Source organism: Delphinus delphis, chromosome X, assembly GCF_949987515.2.
Source record: "Delphinus delphis chromosome X, mDelDel1.2, whole genome shotgun sequence".
In the NCBI taxonomy this organism is placed as follows: Eukaryota; Metazoa; Chordata; class Mammalia; order Artiodactyla; family Delphinidae; genus Delphinus; species Delphinus delphis.
The window spans coordinates 46,483,467-46,499,761 of record NC_082704.1 but is presented as its reverse complement, the minus strand read 5'-3'; the positions used below and the strand labels follow the sequence as shown (position 1 = coordinate 46,499,761).

The 16,295-nt window shown below is 38.1% G+C and overlaps 1 long non-coding RNA gene across 1 annotated transcript in view; it reads right to left on the bottom strand.

The window, feature by feature from the left end:
- The window catches only part of LOC132418968 (uncharacterized), a 60,604-nt gene that overhangs the window by 26,688 nt on the left and 17,621 nt on the right, over window positions 1-16,295 (bottom strand). The window contains exon 2 of the long non-coding RNA XR_009518060.1: window positions 2,154-2,236. This is a non-coding gene — a long non-coding RNA (uncharacterized lncRNA). The remainder of the gene's footprint in view (window positions 1-2,153; window positions 2,237-16,295) is intronic.

Below are 16,295 nucleotides of genomic sequence, written 5' to 3'. Positions count from 1 at the left end.
CAGCCATTCAGATATAACGAAAGGGTCTGTGGGTCAGAGATGGATCATGCCAATCACTCCCATCCTCACAAAATATCCATATAGAAGCCACATGTACTTGCAAGAAATTAGTCATATTTTCCCCCTTTTTATAAACCACAAAAGTATGGCAAATTATAACCATTTTATATTCACACAGAATCAGCCAGGCGAGAACATTTTAGAAAATGCCAGTATTTCTTTTCTATGCTGAGGTGAGAAAAAAGAAAACTTGAAGAAATACATGGTGGTATTTATTAAAGCTTCTGCTTATAATATTGGGGTTTATTAAAATCAGATATTTAAAAAATCATCATCTAATAAATCCAGCAGGAAAAGCTAACATTCACTGGAATCAAGACTTAGTCCTTGCTGAAGAATTAAGCTGAAATATCTTAATTAATTTTTTCTTCTGATTAAAAAATAAAGGTGGGAGTCTAAGTACCTAATATAAATATAATAACTAATTTTTCCTTTTGGAATAAAATATAATTAAAAATTATAAAGCCAAACTCAGGAAATAGTTTTAGTTTAGTGATTCCTTTTTAATGCCTGTACCTATAAAGACACTTGTACAGTCACAGAATTTTAGAAATTTAATGATCTGATAAATCAGTTTCTTTATGCATTTCAACCCCTTACACAAACTGGCATTCCATAAATGTATGTTGAAAGAATGAATGGATGAATAAATGTATGATTAAAGTAGTCTAACCAATACGACATTTTTCATATGAGAAAAAATTTTTTTCCAAGAAAGTGAAAAAACCAAAATCATGCAGCTAGTGGGAAATCCAGGATTAGAAATGAGGTTTCCTGAGGTTTTCTTTTTTTTTCTTTAAAGCAAATCTTTTATTTATTTAATATATTTATTTATTTATTTTTGGCTGCGTTGGGTCTTCATTGCTGTACGCGGGCTTTCTCTAGTTGCAGCGAGCAGGGGCTACTCTTCATTGCGGTGTGTGGGCTTCTCATTGTGATGGCTTCCCTTGTTGCAGAGCACGAGCTCTAGGCACGCAGGCTTCAGTAGTTGTGGTGCACGGGCTTAGTTGTTCCATGGAATGTGGGATCTTCCCAGACCAGAGGTCGAACCAGTGTCCCCAGCATTGGCAGGCAGATTCTTTTTGTTTTAATTAATTAAATTATTTATTTATTAATTTATTTAGTTATTTTTGGCTGTGTTGGGTCTTCATTGCTGCGCGTGGGCTTTCTCTAGTTGTGGCGAGCAGGGGCTACTCTTCGTTGCAGTGCGCGGGCTTCTCATTGAGGTGGCTTCTCTTATTGTGGAGCATGGGCTCTATGCACGCGGGCTTCAGTAGATGTAGCACACGAGCTCGGTAGTTGTGGCTCACGGGCTCTACAGTGCAGGCTCAGTAGTTGTGGCACATGGGCTTAGTTGCTCTGCAGTATGTGGGATCTTCCCAGAGCAGGGCTCTAACCCATGTCCCCTGCATTGGCAGGTGGATTCTTAACCACTGCACCATGAGGGAAGTCTCCTGAGGTTTTCTTTCATAGGAGCATAAGGCGAGGAGATCTAAATCCTTAGGCACCTATCAGGGCACCACTTTAGCTACTGTCTTTAGAGATGTTAGAGGCTGTGTGTCAGGAGAGAGCAAGCAAACACCCTGTATTAGCTAAAGTTTACATTTACCATTGCCATGCTACTGTCTTTTCTTGAACAATTATTAAACTATTATTCAACAGTAGAGTTGGAAATGACCTCACTCATTCAACAAGATTTATTTATTGAGCATCTACACTGTACCAGACACTGTTCTGGGTGCTGGAGATACATCAGAGGACAAGAGAGACAAAATTCTTGTCCTGATGGAATTTATATTCTAGTGATCTTAGAGATGAAAATTCCCTCCATTTAAAAAAAAAATTATTGAAATATAGTTGATTTACAGTGTTGTATTAATTTCAGGTGTACAGCAAAGTGATTCAATTAAACATACATATTTTATATATATATATATATATATATATATACACATATATATATATATGTCTTTTCCATTATAGGCTATTACAAGATATTAAATACGGTTCCCTATGCTATACAGTAGGTCCTTGCTGCCTCTGTTTTTTTAATAGATGTGACCCTCCTGCCCCCAACAGGTGAAGTGACTTACCTACATCACACAGGAACTCAGGTCCCCTAGTGCACTGCACTTTCCACTATGGCATGCCAGCTTACAAGCACAACCTGCCGAGACTGAACCAGGAAGAAATAGAAAATATAAACAGACCAATCACAAGCACTGAAATTGAAACTGTGATTAAAAAACTTCCAACAAACAAAAGCCCAGGATCAGATGGCTTCACAGGTGAATTCTATCAGACATTTAAAGAAGAGCTAACACCTATCCTTCTCAAACTCTTCCAAAATTTAGCAGAGGGAGGAACACTCCCAAACTCATTCTATGAGGTGCTTTGTGACCACGTAGTGGGGTGGGATAGGGAGGGTGGGAGGGAGACACAAGAGGGAGGAGATATGGGGATATATGTACATAGCTGATTCACTTTGTTATAAAGCAGAAACTAACGCAACATTGTAAAGCAATTATACTCCAATAAAGATGTTAAAAAAAATAAAAAATAAAATAAAATAAATTAGACCCACTGCTTTCCAATCTCTCATTCTCTTTCCCTCGGTCCCTCCCTCCTTCTTTCTCTCTCCTCCTCTCTCTCCCCTTTCTCCCTCCCTCTCTCCCTTCCTCCTCCCCTCTCATCATCCCAGGCCACTCTGTATCAGCATCACACTTGCAATGAATTGCCAAGGTTTTGAATCACTATATGACAATAATAGAACACATATAATTAATATTATAGAACCTAGCTACTTTTAAGACTATGTCTCTGAAATTGCTTAAATCTGGAGCAAGGGAAGCAAAAGAAAAAAATACGAAGGAAGGTAGGAAGAAAAGGAGAGGGATAGGAAGGAGGGAGGAGGCTAGGAGGAAGGAGGGAGGAGGCTAGGAGGAAAACCGAGCAAGCAATGCCTTAAAAATGCACACAAACTGCAAATAATCAAGTTTCTAACACTCTGCCAAAAGGTTGATCGTTATAGTTTAAAGGGGAAAATTACAGTCAGATACAAATTTCCTAGATCTAACTTGAGAGTGAAAGGCAGTTAAAAATGTAGGGACACTCTCATAAACAAAACACCCTTTACTATTTGGATGCTTATAACCCTAGAAGCATTATTTCAGTGATTTTCTTGTTTCTCAACTAAAATATTTAGAAAAACAGAACATGAATGATACAAATAGGGACTTTCTTTAGAACCTCAATTTATATTGTAGGGGTAGTCATAACATTCATGAATAAACGTTCTAAATGGCAGAACTGGAAACTAGCTCTTTTTTTTTTTTTTTTTTTTTTTTGCGGGACACGGGCCTCTCACTGTTGTGGCCTCTCCCATTGCAGAGCACAGGCTCCGGCGGCACAGGCTCAGCGGCCATGGCTCACGGGCCCAGCTGCTCCACGGCATGTGGGATCCTCCCGGACCGGGGCACGAACCCGTGTCCCCTGCATTGGCAGGTGGACTCTCAACCACTGCACCACCAGGGAAGCCCGGAAACTAGCTCTTTGAACCCAAATCTGTTGATCATCAATTTCATTTCTCTGCATTTCTTGTTTGAAAATATTAATGTTCCTACATAAAAATTAAATGGATTATATTCAAAGAAGAGGAAATACGTACAAAATTCAAAACACCTTTTAAAATGTGAAAAGAACATTTCCATTTCATCTGGGATCATAGCATTGAACAAAAGCCAACTGTACTGATGTGATAAAGAGCAATTAAACCAAATAGGCATTTAGAATAATATATATTACAAAGAAAAAGTCAGTTGACTAAATTCAATAAATTTGTTTCTGCTTTTGTTTTGCTTTGGGTTTTGTTCTATATCCACTCAAACCATTTTGCGTTTAGCAAGTGTGAATGGTTACAGACCATTTTTACAAGTTTACTGAAAGTTTTGAGCTATCTTTTTTGTAAAAATAAGCAGTCAACAAATAATAAAGTACATAAGATTCTTTAAAATGCTGAGCACTAGGCTTAATGCTTTAATTACCTAAAAAGAATGGGAAATGTTAATTAAATCCAACCCATATTTCCTAATTTTAAAAAGAAATAGACCATAAGTATACATAATTTTTGTCATGCAAAAAGCTTGAGAATCCTACAAAATGCTTTTTCGCATTTTACTCAGCATTTCAAATCTAGGAATGGCTCAGATTATTTCTCTAAAAATTTACTTAAAAGTGAGGTCTTTTTTTGGTATTGAAGAAGTATGCTCTAGGTTATCTAATTGAAGTTTCCACATAATTTAAACTATAAGGTTAAATATTAAAACAGTGTTAAATTTCAACCCATTTAAAGACAGGAATAAGAGGGAATTCCCTGGCAGTCCAGTGGTTAGGACTCTGTGCTTTCACTGCCAAGGGCCTGGGTTCAATCCCTGGTTGGGGAAAGAGCCCACAAGCTTGCAAACTGCACTCTGTGGTCAAAAAAAAAAAAAAAAAAAGGATGCTCATTATCACTACTATAAGTTAGCATTTTTCTGGAAATGTTAGTCAATTAAATAAGATAAAGAGAAAAGGGAAAATACATTGCAAAGAAAGAGGTATTTACTACTATTCACAGGTAGTATCATTGTCTACTAGAAAATTCATGAGAATCAACTGCATGAACTATTAAAATGAATATGAGAGTTTAGGAGAGTGACTGGTGAGAGCAATAGCATATAAATATATAAAATGAATACAAACATAAAGGAAGGAAATATCCTATTCAAAACTGGAACAAGACATTATAAAATACTTAATATTGAACCTATGAAGTATCCAGGAAGAAGAATTCAATATTCTACTATCAGATATAAAAGAATATGTGTACAGATGCAAGGAGGTATTTATCTCCTTAATATTGACTCTCATAAATCATTAACAGAAAAAAACAAAAGAATTCAAAAATGAGAAAAGACATAAATAGAAAAATGAAAAGGGATATTAAATACCAACAAACATTTGAAAACAATTCACTGGTGATGGAAATAAAATATATCCTAGTTATTAAATTACAAACATAAAATCATGTTAACACTCACATAGCTGGTGGTACCACAAATGACTGCATCTTTCTGAAGGGTACTTTGGAAGTGTAAGACAAAGTCCTCTGAATTGTCCATTCCCTTTAATTCAAACATTCTACATTTATGGGTTTCAAGGAAATAAACTTATCTATATATAAGTATATTGTTTATAAATTGTTCTTCCCAACATTACTTAGAATTATGAAAAATTGGAAATAATCTGAACATTCAACCATATATGATTAGCTAACTAAGTTATTCGTTTATTTGGTGAATACCACAGACATTAAAGATGACAAAAAGTGGAGGAGTGGTTCAAGATGGTGGAGTAGAATGACATGCGTTCACTCCTTCTTGCTACAGCACTGGAATCACAACTAAATGCTGAACAATCATTGACAGGAAGACACTGGAACTCACCAAAAAAGATACCCCACATCCAAAGACAAAGGAGAAGCCACAGTGAGATGGTAGGAAGGCCGCAATCACAATAAAATAAAATCCCATAACTGCTGGGTGGGTGACTCAAACTGGAGAACACATACCACAGAAGTCCACCCACTGGAGTGAAGGTTCTGAGCTCCACATCTGGTTTCCCAACCTGGGGGTCTGGCAATGGGAGGAGGAATTCCTAGAGAATCAGACTTTGAAGGCTAGTGGGATTTGATTGCAGGACTTCAACAGGACTGGGGAAAACAGAGACTCCACTCTTGGAGGGCACACACAAAGTAATGTGTGCATCGGGACCCAGGGGAAGGAGCAGTGACCTCATAGGAGACTGAACCAGACCTACCTGCTGGTGTTGGAGGGTCTCCTGTGGAGGCAGGGGGCGGCTGTGGCTCACTGCAGGGACAAAGACACTGGCAGCAGAAGTTCTGGGAAGTACTCCTTGGTGTGAGCCCTCCTAGAGTCTGCCATTAGCCCCACCAAAGAGTCGAGGTAGGCTCCAGTGTTGGGTCGCCTCAGGCCAAACAACCAACAGGGAAGGAACCCAGCCCCACCCATCAGCAGACAAGCGAATTAAAGTTTTACTGAGCTCTGCCCAACAGAGCAGCACCCAGCTCTACCCAACACCAGTCCCTCCCATCAGGAAACTGGCACAAGCCTCTTAGATAGACTCATCCACCAGAGGGCTGACAGCAGCAGCAAGAACTACAAACCTGCAGCCTGTAGAACAAAAGCCACATTCACAGAAAAATAGACAAAATGAAAAGGCAGAGGACTATGTACAAGATGAAAGAACAAGATAAAACCCCAGAAAAACAATTAAATGACGTGGAGATAGACAACCTTCCAGAAAAAGAATTCAGAATAATGATAGTGAAGATGATTCAAGACCTCGGAAAAAGAATGGAGGCAAAGATCAAGAAGGTGCAAGAAATGTTTAACAAAGATCTAGGAGAATTAAAGAACAAACAAACAGAGATGAGCAATACAATAACTCAAATGAAACATACACTATACTACCCAAAGCAATCTACAGATTCAATGCAACCCCTATCAAACTACCAATGGCATTTTTCACAGAACTAGAACAAAAAATCTTAAAATTTGTATGGAGACACAAAAGACCCCAAAGCCAAAGCAGTCTTGAGATAAGACAATGGAGCTGGAGGAATCAGACTCCCTGACTTCAGACTATATTACAAAGCTAAGGTAATCAAGACAATATAGTACTGGCACAAAAACAGAAACATAGACCAATGGAACAGGATAGAAAGCCCAGAGATAAACCCACACACCTATGGCCAAATAATCTATGACAAAGGAGGCAAGGATACACAATGGAGAAAAGACAGCCTCTTCAATAAGTGGTGCTGAGAAAACTGGACAGCTACATGTAAAAGAATGAAATTAGAACACTCCCTAACACCATACACAAAAATAAACTCAAAACGGATTAGAGACCTAAATGTAAGGTCAGACACTATAAAACTCTTAGAGGAAAACATAGGAAGAACACTCTTTGACATAAATCTCAGCAAGATCTTTTTTGATCCACCTCCTAGAGTAATGGAAGTAAAAACAGAAATAAACAAATGGGACCTAATGAAACTTCAAAGCCTTTGCACAGCAAAGGAAACCATAAACAAGATGAAAAGACAACCCTCAGAATGGGAGAAGATATTTGCAAACGAATCAATGGGCAAAGGATTAATCTCCAAAATATATAAACAGCTCATGCAGTTCAATATTAAAAAAAACAAACAACCCAATCAAAAAATGGGCAGAAGACCTAAATAGACATTTCTCCAAAGAAGATATACAGATAGCCAAGAAGCACATGAAAAGCTGCTCAACATCACTAATTATTAGAGAAATGCAAATCAAAACTACAATGAGGCATCACCTCACACCAGTTAGAATGGGCATCATCAGAACATCTACAAACAACAAACGCTGGAGAGGGTGTGAAGAAAAGGGAACCCTCTTGCACTGTTGGTGGGAATGTAAATTGATACAGCCACTATGGAGAACGGTATGGAGGTTCCTTAAAAAACTAAAAATAGAATTACCATATGATCTAGCAATCCCACTCCTGGGCATATATCCAGAGAGAACCATAATTCAAAAAGACACATGCACCCCAATGTTCATTGCAGCACCATTTACAATAGCCAGGTCATGGAAGCAACCTAAATGGCCATCAACAGACGCATGGATAAAGAAGAAGTGGTACATATATACAATGGAATATTACTCAGCCATAAAAAGGAACGAAATTGGGTCATTTGTAGAGACTGTCATACAGAGTGAAGTAAGTCAGAAAGAGAAAAACAAATATCATATATTAACGCATATATGTGGAATTTAGAAAGATGGTACAGATGAGCCAGTTTGCAGGGCAGAAATAGAGACACAGATGTAGAGAACAAACATATTGACACCAAGGGGGAAAGTGGTGGGTGTGTGGGTGGGATGAATTGGGAGATTGGGATTGACATGTATACACTAATATTTATAAAACAGTTAAATAATAAGAACCTGCTGCATAAAAAGAAAGTTAAAAAAAATGACAAAAAGTGTTAAGTATGTTTTAAGTGTAAAAGTATATAAAATAATAATTCTATTTTTGCTTATTCATAGATACACTTTTTCCTTATTTATTAAATAAATTATGTTGAACATGTGTTTATATCTTCTCAATGCCTCAGAGTCATTTTCTATTAATTCACTGATCATTAATCATTAGTGAATATATATTAATATATTGCTTATTAATAATTCATAATTTGTCAACTATTATACTGGTCTATAAAAGTGACCTCTAGGTGACCTTAGAAGCTACTAAAGGGTATAATTTTATATAACCTCTCACTAAGTGACATCAGTGGGTTCTCTCGCATCTCATCTCCCAAGTAAGCAAGAGCCAGGGAAACAGAAGCTTAGGCTGAAGTTTCCTATCTCAAGCACAGAGGTGGGCATTATTTTTTTTATAAATTTATTTTATTTATTTATTTTTGGCTGCATTGGGTTTTCATTGCTGTGCGCGGGCTTTCTCTAGTTGTGGCAAGCAGGAGCTACTCTTCATTGCAGTGAGTGGGCTTCTCATTGCGGTTGCTTTTCTTGTTGTGGAATACAGGCTCTAGGCACGCGGGCTCAGTAGCTGTGGCACACGGGCTTAGTTGCTCCATGGCATGTGGTATCTTTCTGGACCAGGGCTCGAACCCATGTCCCCTGCATTGGCAGGCAGATTCTTAACCACTGAGCCATCAGGGAAGCCCAAGGTGGGCATTATTTACCTAAGGGATACAGTGACTGGAGCCCAAGGTAAAATTCAAAATGTTTCATCTTGGAAAGAGGCTAAACCAATATGTCATACAAACCAACCAAATCCAACAGAGAAATTCTGGACATGAAATCAACATGATGAAAACTGTGGGATAAACTTTAAAGCAAAGGGTTAGAACAGTCTAGAGTAATTTCTTAAGCCAAGTATTTGCCTCTGCAGTGGGGACTTTTTATGCCTCTATCGCTCAAGATGAGAAATAGACTACGACCTAAAGTGTTCAACTTAGAGGCACACACATACTGCTCTGCTTTTTAAGTTTTTAGATTTTATCATTATATTTTTTTCCCTCTTTTCCTCTACAACCTGCCACTTATGCTGTCAGTGTGGTTTCCTTTTTTTCTGAACATTCTGTCTTCTTATTTTCTTCTTAGCGTCTGCTAGAGACTGAAAAATCACAGAGCCAAGTATGTTTGAATGCCTTTAGTACCAAAAAAAAACCCAGTGATGATAAAGATGATGGCATTAGAAAATCACCATTTTGCAACCATTATATTAATAATTTGTTCTAAGAATCATCAACAGCCACTAATACTGTTGGGTAATATATGAAGAATGATATACTATATTTACATAGTATTGAAGCATTTCTCCGCAAATTACCTATTAATTACAAACAGCGGTGCAAACCAGCAGACATCATTTTAAAATCAGTTAACATCACTGGTGATGGGAAATGTGATGTAGCTTAAAGGACACAACATTTCTTCTATGATATTCCTGCCCAAAATGCATAACCTGAATTTAAACATGAGGAAACATAAGATGAATACAAACTGAAGTACATTCTACAAAACATATGCCTATAATCTTTGAAAATATCAATATCACAAGAGACAAAGAGGGCTGAGGTAACATTCTAATTAGAGACGAAAGTCAAATGACAACTGAATGTGTGATCCTGCATTGCCAAAAAGGACATTATTGGAACATTACTGGAGCAACTGGCAAAATTTGAATATAAACTATTGCTAGATAATAGTATTATGCCTACTATCTAAAAGAAAGTATGATTAAGGAAAAGTGGCAAAATGTTAACAACTGGTGAATATGTGTGAAGGATAATTGGAGTCCCTTGTGCTATTCTTAAAGTGATTCTGTAAGTTTGAAATTATTTCAAATTAAATTTTTAAAATATGTAATGATAGAGCACCTACTTTCATTTCCCTGGAAAGCTTGACTGATACATATTTTGGCTAATCAGATACTTTCTTGGCTAAATACCCTTATCTTAATTAAGACAAATAAGAGAAGTTAAATGTTGCTAATTTATAAATTCTTTATTGTTATGTACTGAGTTGAATGTATTTTATTGCTACTAAATCACACTTATACATTCTTTTGAGTCATAAGTCTATACATATGCACTATTCATGATTACTTACCAATAATGAACTAGAAATTACCTTGACAAAGGGGAAAATCTATAGACTACATAGAAACATCCAAATATATTAGCCTAGAGCTTCATATACACGATTTCATCATTCAAACTGAATTAATTATAGGTTACAGTCAAAATCAGAGAGTTGATACTTTTCCATGTGTAAGGTCATAGCAGTTGTACTGTCTAATGGTGGGAAGCAGGCAGGAGTACATAATTCAATAACATCATAAAAAATAGCCCTGAAAAGTATTTATCCAAAATTAAGAGGCCTGTCTTAGAGAAATCATCAACCTTTTTACTGACAACTTAGAACTTCCAGTAGTTCTAGAAATAGCCACTCCTACTCAAGCTAAATAAGAAGTGGCTGTAGTGTTCTCAATCTCTACTGCAAATCAATTATTCTCCAGTAAGGAGAGAAAATGCTATTAATCCACCTTTGTTGTGATTCTGACAGAAAATATTAAATATAACTGGACTAGAGAAAGTATAGTCCATATGAATTTGCTGTTAATAGACAGAAATCATCCAGTCTGAATGAAAGACTAACAAAATGAGTTGAGACTGAAATTATCTGCTTGATTTGACGTGGTAGTAAAAACCTATCATCAGAATAGAAGTGATTTAATCATTTTATTCCTGAGACTTGCTATTTTGTTAATGTAAAAAACGTTTAGGGCTTCCCTGGTGGCACAGTGGTTGAGAGTCCGCCTGCCGATGCAGGGGACACGGGTTCGTGCCCCGGTCCGAGAGGATCCCACATGCCGCGGAGTGGCTGGGCCTGTGAGCCATGGCCGCTCAGCCTGCGCGTCCGGAGCCTGTGCTCCGCAAGGGGAGAGGCCACAGCGGTGAGAGGCCCGCGTACCACAAAAATAAAAACAAACAAACAAAAGTTTACCGATTAATCTGTATGCCTGAATATCTGTTTTAATTATGCAATAAATATGATAATATTTCTATTGCTGACCAAATTGTAATTATTCTTTCCTTAAACTATAATTTTCCACAGAAACTTAATCATATATATTTGAAATAATAACAACAGTAATACTGTAAATATAACAACTACTATTAACATTAGTTGATCACTTACTACTGTTACTACTAATAAAATTTATATAATACTATTTCTTTAACATCTTTATTGGAGTATAATGTTTTACAATGGTGTGTTAGTTTCTGCTTTATAACAAAGTGAATCAGCTATATATATACAAATACCCCATATCTCCTCCCTCTTGCGTCTCCCTCCCACCCTCCCTATCCCACCCCCTAGGTGGTCACAAAGCACCGAGCTGATCTCCCTGTGTTATGCGGTTGCTTCCCACCAGCTATCTATTTTACGTTTGGTGGTGTATATATGTCCATGCCACTCTCTCACTTTGTCCCAGCTTACCCTTCCCCTCGCCGTACCCTCAAGTCCATTCTCTAGTAGGTCTGCATCTTTATTCCCGTCTTGCCCCTAGGTTCTTCATGACCATTTTATTTTATTTATGCCTGTCTCTGGTGTCCACGCTGATAGCTGTGGCTCGAGCCCATCTCTGGAGCTCATTTAGGCGGTGCTCTGAATCCTCTCTCCTCGCGCACCCTGAAACAATGGTCTCTTGCCTCTTAGGCAGTTCCAGACTTTTTCCCGGAATCCCTCCCGCCCCTTCAGGTTGTGTTCACACAGCCAACCCCAGTCGTCTCCCTGGGGTCTGACCTCCGAAGCCAGAGCCTCAGCTCCCAGCCCCGCCCGCCCCGGCGGGTGAGCAGACAAGCCTCTCAGGCTGGTGAGTGATCGTTGGCACCGATCCTCTGTGCGGGAATCTCTCCACTTTGCCCTCCGCACCCCTGTGGCTGCGCTCTCCTCCGTGGCTCTGAAGCTTCCCTCCTCCGCCACCCGCAGTCTCCACCCTCGAAGGGGCTTCCTAGTGTGTGGAAACTTTTCCTCCTTCACAGCTCCCTCCCACTGGTGCAGGTCCCGTCCCTATTCTTTTGTCTCTGTTTATTCTTTTTTCTTTTGCCCTACCCAGGTACATGGGGAGTTTCTTGCCTTTTGGGAGGTCTGAGGTCTTCTGCCAGCATTCAGTAGGTGTTCTGTAGTAGTTGTTTCACGTGTAGATGTATTTCTGATGTATTTGTGGGGAGGAAGGTGATCGCCACGTCTTACTCCTCTGCCATCTTGAAGGTCTCCCCCTATATAATACTTCTATGTGCTTAACACTGTTCAAAGCCTTTTGTATGTCAATTTATTCCTTCTAACGGCCATATGAGGTAGTTGCTATTATTAGCTCCATTTTTAAAATAAGGAAAGTGAAGTTAAATTACCTGCCCAAGATAAGATTCCTAGTAAGTGGTGCATCTGGAGTTTGAAACAAAGCAGCCTGGGTCTAGATTTCACTCTTTTAACCATACTATGTTCATACACTGTGCTAAGCACTCTACAAATTTCTCTATTTTGGCTGCAAGTAACCTAAAACATTAGTTAAACTCAAACAATAAAGAAATGAGTAGAATTTGCATAAGACTTAGTTCAGAAATAAGACAAATTCAGGGTTGGTTGATTCAGCCTTTTACTGGCATCCTCAAGAAACCAGATCCTTTCCATTTCTCCACTGCTGCCTAAAATGTCTGCTTCATCCCAGAGCTTGTTTCTCCCTGGCTCTAGGAAGGCTTCCAAGAGGAAGTTGGATTACATGCTTCTACATTCATGTCTGTGTCATTTTGCTCCTCTGAGAAGCAGAAAGCAAGGTGGAATTGTATGTGCAAGATATTTGTTGGAGGAACATCTGTGAAGGACAAAGGGGAGGAAGGAAGTATAGGAGGATCCTTCAGCTCCATGTCCGTCTGGAGGACTCCTAAACAAAATGTGGTTCTGTCAGAAACTTGGAATGGCGAACAAATGACAGGTTGGCCACAACCAATATCCCCTACATATCCTAACAATTCTATGATGTTTGATGCTATGGAAACTACTGAATAGGACTTAAACGCAAGGTAAAGTGGAACAGGAGAATCAAGATGGTGGAATAGTAGGACGTGGAGCTCACCTCCTCCTACAAATACATCAAAACTACGTCTACATGTGGAAAAACAAGGTAAAGTGAACAACCTTTCATTAAAGCCATGAACTTGTAACTTCTCTCATTGAAAATTACTTTTCATGAGAAGGAGCCAAATTATTCACTTTAACAATGATCAAATGGGAAAAATAGAATACCTCAAAATCTAAAGTCAATTTTTTTCTGGTTTCTATCAACAGAAGGTACTAATTAGAGTTTAATATGGAGTTCATTGTAATACCTATTCTGAAGATACTCTTTCTCAGGTGCCAAAAGAGTTGCTTAACATTTTTAAAACCATCCATTCTCATCAGAATCTTAAATTATATTGCATTTTTTAGTCTGCATATATAAATGCTTCCAAAAATATTTCCATAAGCTACCATAATATTTAAGAATTTTCTGAGAAAATGATAAATAGCTGTTCTGTGATTGAAACAAATAAAGACTTGGAGTATGAAATCCTGGACTCAGGCCATGCTTTCCAACTATGACTTTGGTAAGCCTTGTCACCTCACTTAGCTCAGTTTCTCCGTCTTCGAAATGGGAATCAATGCCCACCTCCTATATCTGTCACAAGGACTTAAAGTGCTAATCAATTTCAAAGCAATTTATAAACTGTAAAGTGTTAATTATCTATAAGTTGTATATAAATATATAAACTAGTAAATGATAAACTCTATTATACACACAGAAGTACATTTACATTACAAAGCTTCAAGACACTGAGGTTGAGTGCATGCTTAATGAAGTAAACTTAAAACCTGAGGTAAAAAACTATCCACAGTCATCTTTCTATATTTGGGGGAAAATGGCCTCTGGCATTTCTGGAATAGTTGTCCGGTCCAGTCAACTAGTTGATTTTTAAATTTCTTGTTTTAGCAGAAATTTTGTGGATAAAATGATAAAGGCTACACCATAGCTTCTATCAAGCCTGTCTTTCTGCGGTATACAGTAAGCTCCACCAACTTCTGTCACTACAGGAGCTATTCACAAACCACTACAATTACATAGGGTGCTATAATACCTAAGACAGTGCCTAATATTAAATCTGGAAAGTCTCAAAAGACTGTGCCTGTAGTGTTATCCGTTTGCAAAAGTCAATTTGACCATGCAGTCTGTTGGTTTTATCTGTTCATCTTTATTAATGCTCAAACAAGGTGTTCTGGATCAGAGACAGATTTCTCATTAATTACCTTACAGTTAATACTAAGCATTTTCCTCCTCCTTACCTTGGGATGATACCATGAGAACCACGTCAAATTTCCTACTCAAGCAGCAGATATTTCATAGGTAAATGATGGCAAACAATGGATTTTCTCCATTTATATGAAGAAGATGTCATCCCTTTCCTCATGAAAAGAGAGGGTGGACACAAAACTTTTGCTCTTTTGAGCTGAAATGGAAATGAGCCTAGATTCTCACGTTAATCTTTAGGAATATAAACATATCTTTCCAAGAGTCAGATAAACCTTAGGTGCTTCCAGTTTTTAAGTTCTAAAGATGTCTTCAAGGGAAAAACATGGGAAATGCCTAGGAATATGGAGCTCCAGGCTTTCTGGCACCCCAGGGCTTCACCTATGGACTTCATTTGGACTGTAACCATTTGTCCCCCTTGAATCAGAGCAATTAGCTACACAAGTGGCTACAGATCTACTTCTCATGGTATATGAACAGTAAAATGTTCCTAGGGGAAGTGAAAGCAAACATGCTCGATCTTTATATAATATACATGTCTTTTGTGTCAGAAGGCTGGAGATTTTTACAGGAGCAACAAGAAATCCAAGGAAGTTTTCTTTCCCCACAGTCATTTATTTAAAATATAAATTATCCTACCTACTCATTCTGTTCCTAAAGGGCATGACTTTCTGGAACATATTCTTTTATGATAGTCTTATTTAAGTAACAGCAAAAAAGGAGGTGGTTTAGGAGATTTGCATCAGTCATTCAATAAACAATTTGTAAAGGGTGCTCCTCTTTCTACAGATTAAAATGTAGTTGATATACACACAAACATATATAAGTACATAAGCCACATTTATACATCAGTTTCATCCATTTTGTTCCTAGTTATTCACTCTAAAAGGACTGCTTAAATCCTGTAGTCCACTGCTATTACTGGAGCCATTAAGAAAACTGCCCTGCTCATTTTCATTGCCTGGAAAATAGACTTTTATTCCAATGATTTTTTGTCAGAGAGAGTGATGGCTTAGCAAAACAAGAGTCACGTTTTTTGAATTAACTACATAAGTGGTCAGGGACTTCTGAGTACTTTCAAGTCTTTTATAATAATACGCTTGCATCCTAGTTGCTGGAGAATGAATGCACTCCATTATTTTATTTCACTCACTATATTTCAATGAAGTACAGTAATCAAAACAATAGTTACCACAGTACGGAGCTCTCTGTGGACAGCAGATGGCACTACAAGAAACTCTAAAGTGGCACACCCAAAGGCTTCTTCTAGTAATGCTCCCTCCCACATAGACTAGTCTTCCCTCAAGCTCCTCAAAAAGTTTAACAGGTGAGGTTGACCTAGTCTCTTTACATTCACTCCAACAGACTGCGTTTCTGTTTTCACAGCTTCGGTTTCACCTGCATACAGTGAATCTGCATCTCACCTTCCCCACCCATTTTTACTCCCTTGATTCTGATTGTCCACAAGATTTTTTCCTTGAATTATCTTCTATTACCTAAAATTAGACTGTGATCAGAATGTTTCCACAACATCCCCAAATTCCTCATCAATCTCAGCATTACTCCTGATGGTGACTGGTTGCCCAGGAATCATCTTTGAAACCTCTATAATTAGCTCTATGAATTTCCTGGACTTACCAGTGGTTTTACATTTTCACAGACATTGCTCTAATCTAAACACTAATCCATCCACTCTGAGGTTAACGTCACTTCCTCCTTTCTTCTAACTTCTCCCTATCAGTCTGCTCTACCATGTG